Source organism: Limulus polyphemus, unplaced genomic scaffold (assembly GCF_000517525.1).
Source record: "Limulus polyphemus unplaced genomic scaffold, Limulus_polyphemus-2.1.2 Scaffold1687, whole genome shotgun sequence".
Lineage (NCBI taxonomy): Eukaryota > Metazoa > Arthropoda > Merostomata > Xiphosura > Limulidae > Limulus > Limulus polyphemus.
In genome coordinates, this window is record NW_013667297.1 from 94016 (window position 1) to 99877 (window position 5862).

At 33.4% G+C, this 5862-nt stretch overlaps 1 protein-coding gene across 1 annotated transcript in view; it reads left to right on the forward strand.

Moving 5' to 3' along the window:
* The first annotated feature begins 3116 nt into the window (after positions 1–3116).
* Positions 3117–5862, forward strand: part of LOC106464558 (corticotropin-releasing factor receptor 1-like) — a 69532-nt gene continuing 66786 nt past the window's right edge. The window contains exon 1 of the mRNA XM_022392291.1: positions 3117–3481. The gene's annotated coding sequence lies outside the window, so the exon portion shown is untranslated. The remainder of the gene's footprint in view (positions 3482–5862) is intronic.

The following is a 5862-nucleotide window of genomic DNA, read 5'->3' on the forward strand; positions in this document are numbered from 1 at the left end:
CAAACCGAAGCTTTTATTTGAATGTTTTGACTTTACGAAACAAGTAGTTCATTTATTTTTAATTTTTTTGCTTTTCAAAATCATGCAATATTCTTTCTGGTGGCCTTTCAGTTTCTTATTTGAATGGCATTTTTAGTTTTCTTTTATTTACCACCGTGAACCCATTTTTACATAAGATTTGAAGAAAATGTAGAACTTACGTAACCAGTTTATACTTCTGAATTATTCAACAGTGAAGCTATATAAAAAATTGGAAATAAATATGAGTCCAATCTTTCATTCGAATCACTACTGGTCACTTTCATATAATATAATATACACTTCACCATTATGGGAAGCCTAGTTTTGTTTTTTCGAGTTGCTCTTCTTCCTGGTTACTGATGATAAGTGGAATTCCCAGGAACCGGTATAACTCAATGATAAATGGTGATTCGAATGATAGATTGGGCTTCGTATTTATTTTTAGTGTTTTCAGGTTCTTGTTGTGAAGGGCAACATTACATCATGTTTCAGCGACATCTGACATAATTAAAATACAAAATAAAGGTATAAAAATATGAGCAAAAAGATCTCTGAATGTAACATCACAAATTATTCTACGTTCTAGTAATACTAACCATCGTATTTCAACACGTAACTCTGTAGTGAATTACGAAGATACTTTTATAGCTTTGGCTCTGAAATATTCCTAATATTTCGCAATGTTGCTAAGGTGAACAGTGAATATACTATTTTATATAACTGGAATAATTTAAATATTCAAATGACGATTTCACATTTCCATTTATTAATCAAGTTAAATTAATAAGATGTAACTTTAACATAACACCAGCCCAAAATCAGTTCCAATTAATACTTTTGCTACTGCTGAGTAACGTTCAAAGCTCTCTGGAGAATATAAATGTTGTTATTGCATATAAAATACCTCTAAATTTTTCTATAATTCTGTAAAGTATAGTTAGGATTTTAGAGTATTTATACTAGTTCGTAGCAGTATAACCTTTTTAAAAAATTAATATATGTTTAAAAAATAGTTTCTTCATATGTATGCAACCTACCTCTCTTCTGAAGAGTCTCATGAACTAAGATAAAACGTTCTTGATATTGTACTTTTATTTTAATAAATCTCACGTCTGTGTTAGAAAATAATATTAATATATAAATATACATATATGTAAATGCTTTCATAATGTTAGAAAAACATGTAGATTCATAAAATCAATTTAACAGCAAGATACGATACCCTATAACCCTACAAGTTGTTTGTTTGGTACACTCTCGCGGACTTGGATAATGGTGTCCCTACAAGTTGTTTGTTTGGTAAACTCTCGATGGACTTGGATAATGGTGTCCCTACAAGTTGTTTGTTTAGTACACTCTCGCAGGACTTGGATAATGGTGTCCCTACAAGTTGTTTGTTTTGTACACTCTCGCCGGACTTGGATAATGGTGTCCCTACAAGTTGTTTGTTTGGTACACTCTCGCTGGACTTGGATAATGGTGTCCCTACATGTTGTTTGTTTTGTACACTCTCGCTGGACTTGGATAATGGTGTTCCTACAAGTTCTTTGTTTAGTACACTCTCGCAGGACTTGGATAATGGTGTTCCTACAAGTTGTTTGTTTGGTACACTCTTGCAGGACTTGGGTAATGGTGTCCATACAAGTTGTTTGTTTAGTACACTCTCGCAGGACTTGGATAATGGTGTCCATACAAGTTGTTTGTTTGGTACACTCTCGCCGGACTTGGATAATGGTGTTCCTACAAGTTGTTTGTTTAGTGCACTCTCGCAGGACTTGGATAATGGTGTTACTACAAGTTGTTTGTTTAATACACTCTCGCAGGACTTGGATAATGATGTCCATACAAGTTGTTTGTTTGGTACACTCTTGCAGGACTTGGATAATGGTATCCATACAAGTTGTTTGTTTGGTACACTCTTGCAGGACTTGGATAATGGTATCCATACAAGTTGTTTGTTTGGTACACTCTTGCAGGACTTAGATAATGGTGTCCATACAAGTTGTTTGTTTGGTACACTCTCGCAGAAAATTTTGAAGGCTAGATTTTTGATAGGGCTCATATCCAGCAACTGACATATGAGGATATATTATGACATGCTCTGTTTTTGTTGAGTACTGTTTAAATGTCATGCTAGACTTAAAGGCCCGATAAAGCAGTAGAATATTTTAATATTAACACTGGATGATCTTTTATGACAATGACCTTGTATTCTTATGTGTTTTGCCCCCCTGTGGCATATCTGCGGACTTATACTGCTAGACTTATACTGGTGGACAGAGCACAGATAGCCCTTTGTGTAGCTTTGTGCTTAATAACAAACAACAACAACTTATGTGTTTCACCTTCTAGTTTGTTTGTTTGTTATTAAGCAAAAAACTACCCAAGGGCTATCTGTGTTCTGCCCACCACGGGTATCGAAGCCCGGATTCTAGCGTTGTAAGTCCGCAGACATACCGCTGTGCCACTGGGAGGCCTTCTCGTTTGAACCTCATGATTACGTGAAGGTTTTAAATTATCGTCATTCCTGTGCACTTAATTTTACTAATGAGAATCCTATTTAGAAATATCCGGAAGTAGTGGCAGATAAATAAAAACAAAAACATAAAAAAGGGGATTTTTGTGATCATTGCAACATTCGATATTTAAAATATTAAATGGAAAACATTTAACATTTGCTCCATGTACATTTTGCTGAGCATGAGACACCACAACAAGCTTGGCAATTTTACTTTTTGATATTCTAAATATATTGTCTTCTTTTAAACTACGTATAATAACCACTCTTCTATTTTATTTTATTTTTCGGTTTAACTATATAAAGACTTTTTATCAAACGTCTTTTAAAATCTCTATACATTGTAATCTGCGTCCATTTTCTGGATTTTTGGAAATGTAATTTTTAATGACAGATATTTAATTCTCATGTGGATTTAGCTAATAAGTGTTCTGCATTTTCCTATTTTGGGAACATCGAAGAAAGAGACTTGACAATCTTAAAGGCTCCAATCGATTGGCTATGTTAGCTGTGACGTCATTGGTGCGTAAAGAAAGTATCTTATGTAGACAGTGAACGCTGCTTGTTACTTGTGTAAGGCAAGCTAAGTTGGTGAAAGTTTATACATTAGTTGCAGTATTGCAGACACTAAAAGGTCTGACAGAATCAATGCTTACAGTCAATCACGATATCAAACCTTTAGTCTTCTAGCTTAGTAGTAAAAACTGGTTAGACTAAAACATATTTCTCTTATCGTAGTAGACATGGGTAGTATGTTCGAAAATCAAACTATACTCTCAACTCTTGCTGTCCAGATTTTGGGCGACTTCAGTGGGGTAGACGTTTTTGACTCAGAACAACTAACTCTGGACGAACGTAAGAAATTTTCTGGTCAACCATCTCCCAAAGAAATGGCCATTATACTCTGTCAGTTACAGTATCAAAACATTGTGCATACTGAAGGTACGTTTTCTTTATCAGTTACCGTATTTGCGTACTCACAAGATTGCTGATTAAAGGCAGGAAACTGTTAAAACAATAGATCAGTTTGACTTTTGTTTCATTTCAATTAATATTCTAGATTTTAAAACACATTTCTTGCGTCCGTTAAACTGTAGGAAAATTTCAGTTAATGATTATATCAAACACTGATAACACAAATTAAATGTTAAAATATGTGATGCTGATGATGTGTATTTTTCACATATTTATAAGTTTTAATTCTTTAAATACAGTACTATAACTTTACTGATCATTTTAAAATAAAATATTGAGAGTGCAAGTGCAATGTGTAGTAGAAAGTAAAATCAAATTAGACATTCATGAACTGTCTTAGTAATGATATTTTTATAATGAAAAGTAATAAATGTGATGATATCTAATGAAAAGTGAAGTCAATGGCATCCGTTTATCCAATTTTAAAAAGTTTGAACTATTACTTTACGTATACCAATATCACCAAGAAATGAATGATGTAAGGCTAATATTATAATGAAAAATTAATTTAATTGTTCAGAGTTTAAACGTTAACGAAGCTTGTTATCTATAATGTCAATTTGTATTAAAAATTAGGCCTAATAAGTGACAGTGAAGAGTTTACTAACGTGAATATTTAATGATTGGTGTATGTCGTGGTTTCTCTGACGTTTTTGTTTAGCGAGAATAGTTTAAAATATATTAAAAAATTATAAAATTCCCAACGACATTTCACTTTCTTGCAATCTGTTTGCATGCAAGAAATTTTTATTCAAAAAAATGTAATTGTACAATTTTTTCGATAATCACTACATAATTGTATGAGTTACTTAGCATCTCAAAAAAAATATTACTTTACAGAAACATAATTAAACCGTGACTGACATGTGTGCAACACTAACTTATAACTTTTCTTTCTTCGTCCAGTAATGTCAAAACCTAAATTGAGTAGATAAAATGGGCGCCATACAAAACGACTGAAAAGAGTCTACATGTACTTCAACTGACTATGACTTTTTGATCGTATATACTTCGCGTTTACATTTTATATTTCTTTATGCACGATATTGGGTTTCTACATCCGAAGTATCAACGTTGGGTACACAAATAAGAAAGGCGAGTGCATCATTAAAACTCTGGACAATGCTTTTTAGATTTAATTTAACTTCTATTAACATTTGTTTTTAGTTATACAAGACAATTTCCTTTAACGAAGCGTTTCCTAAAATGTGGGACGCAAAAGGTCTCTTCGTGGGGGCGAGCAATTAGGGTAGAATCAATAGTGCAATAATGTGCAAAATTAAGCGTTTTAATACATTTTTGTTAATGCAAATAATAAGTAATTACTACAGCACATATAACATTTTAATACATATCTGTGTATTATATCTCGTCACATAACTCACTCTTTCACTCATTTAAAAAATAGATGGACGCGCGCAAAAAAAAAAACGTATTAAAGAGGGGCGTGGATGTTAAACGTTTGGGAAGCGTTGCTCTAATGAGCTTTTTAATTTATGTTTACCATTAAGTGACTTAAAGATGCTTCAGTTGAAATTAAAATAAACAAATTATTTAAATAAATAAAATTATTAATTTATTAAATGTATTTGGTTTAAGTATAACTGGTAAGGCCTAGCCATTACAGTATAACTTCTTAACGTTCTCTTCCTCTGTTGATTTTAACAGCACATCAATACCCTGATATTGTTTGTATTAAATGTGACAATCATTTTACGAGAATGATTTTTTTCTCAAAACGTTATGCATATCTCACAAGTACCTTGTCTCAAAATACGATTAATAAAATGTTTGTCTTTCATAACGATACAAGTTTTAAAGTGCTATATTTTTGTTTGTCATTGTTTTTGGAAACAAGTACGTTGCTCCAGGCTTGTCCTTGTATAGGAAATAAATACCTTCCTCCAGGCTTGTCCTTGTATAGGAAATAAATACCTTCCTCCAGGCTTGTCCTTGTATAGGAAATAAATACCTTCCTCCAGGCTTGTCCTTGTATGGGAAACAAGTACGTTTCCTCCTGGGCTTGTCCTTGTATAGGAAATAAATACCTTCCTCCAAGCCTGTCCTTGTATGGGAAACAAGTACGTTTCCTCCTGGCTTGTCCTTGTATAGGGAATAAATACCTTCCTCCAGGCTTGTCCTTGTATAGGAAACATGTACGTTCCTTCAGGGCTATCCTTGTTATAGGCAACAAGTACCTTCCTCCAAGCCTGGCCTTGTATGGGAAACAAGTACGTTTCCTCCTGGCTTGTCCTTGTATAGGGAATAAATACCTTCCTCCAGGCTTGTCCTTGTATAGGAAACATGTACGTTCCTTCAGGGCTATCCTTGTTATAGGCAACAAGTAC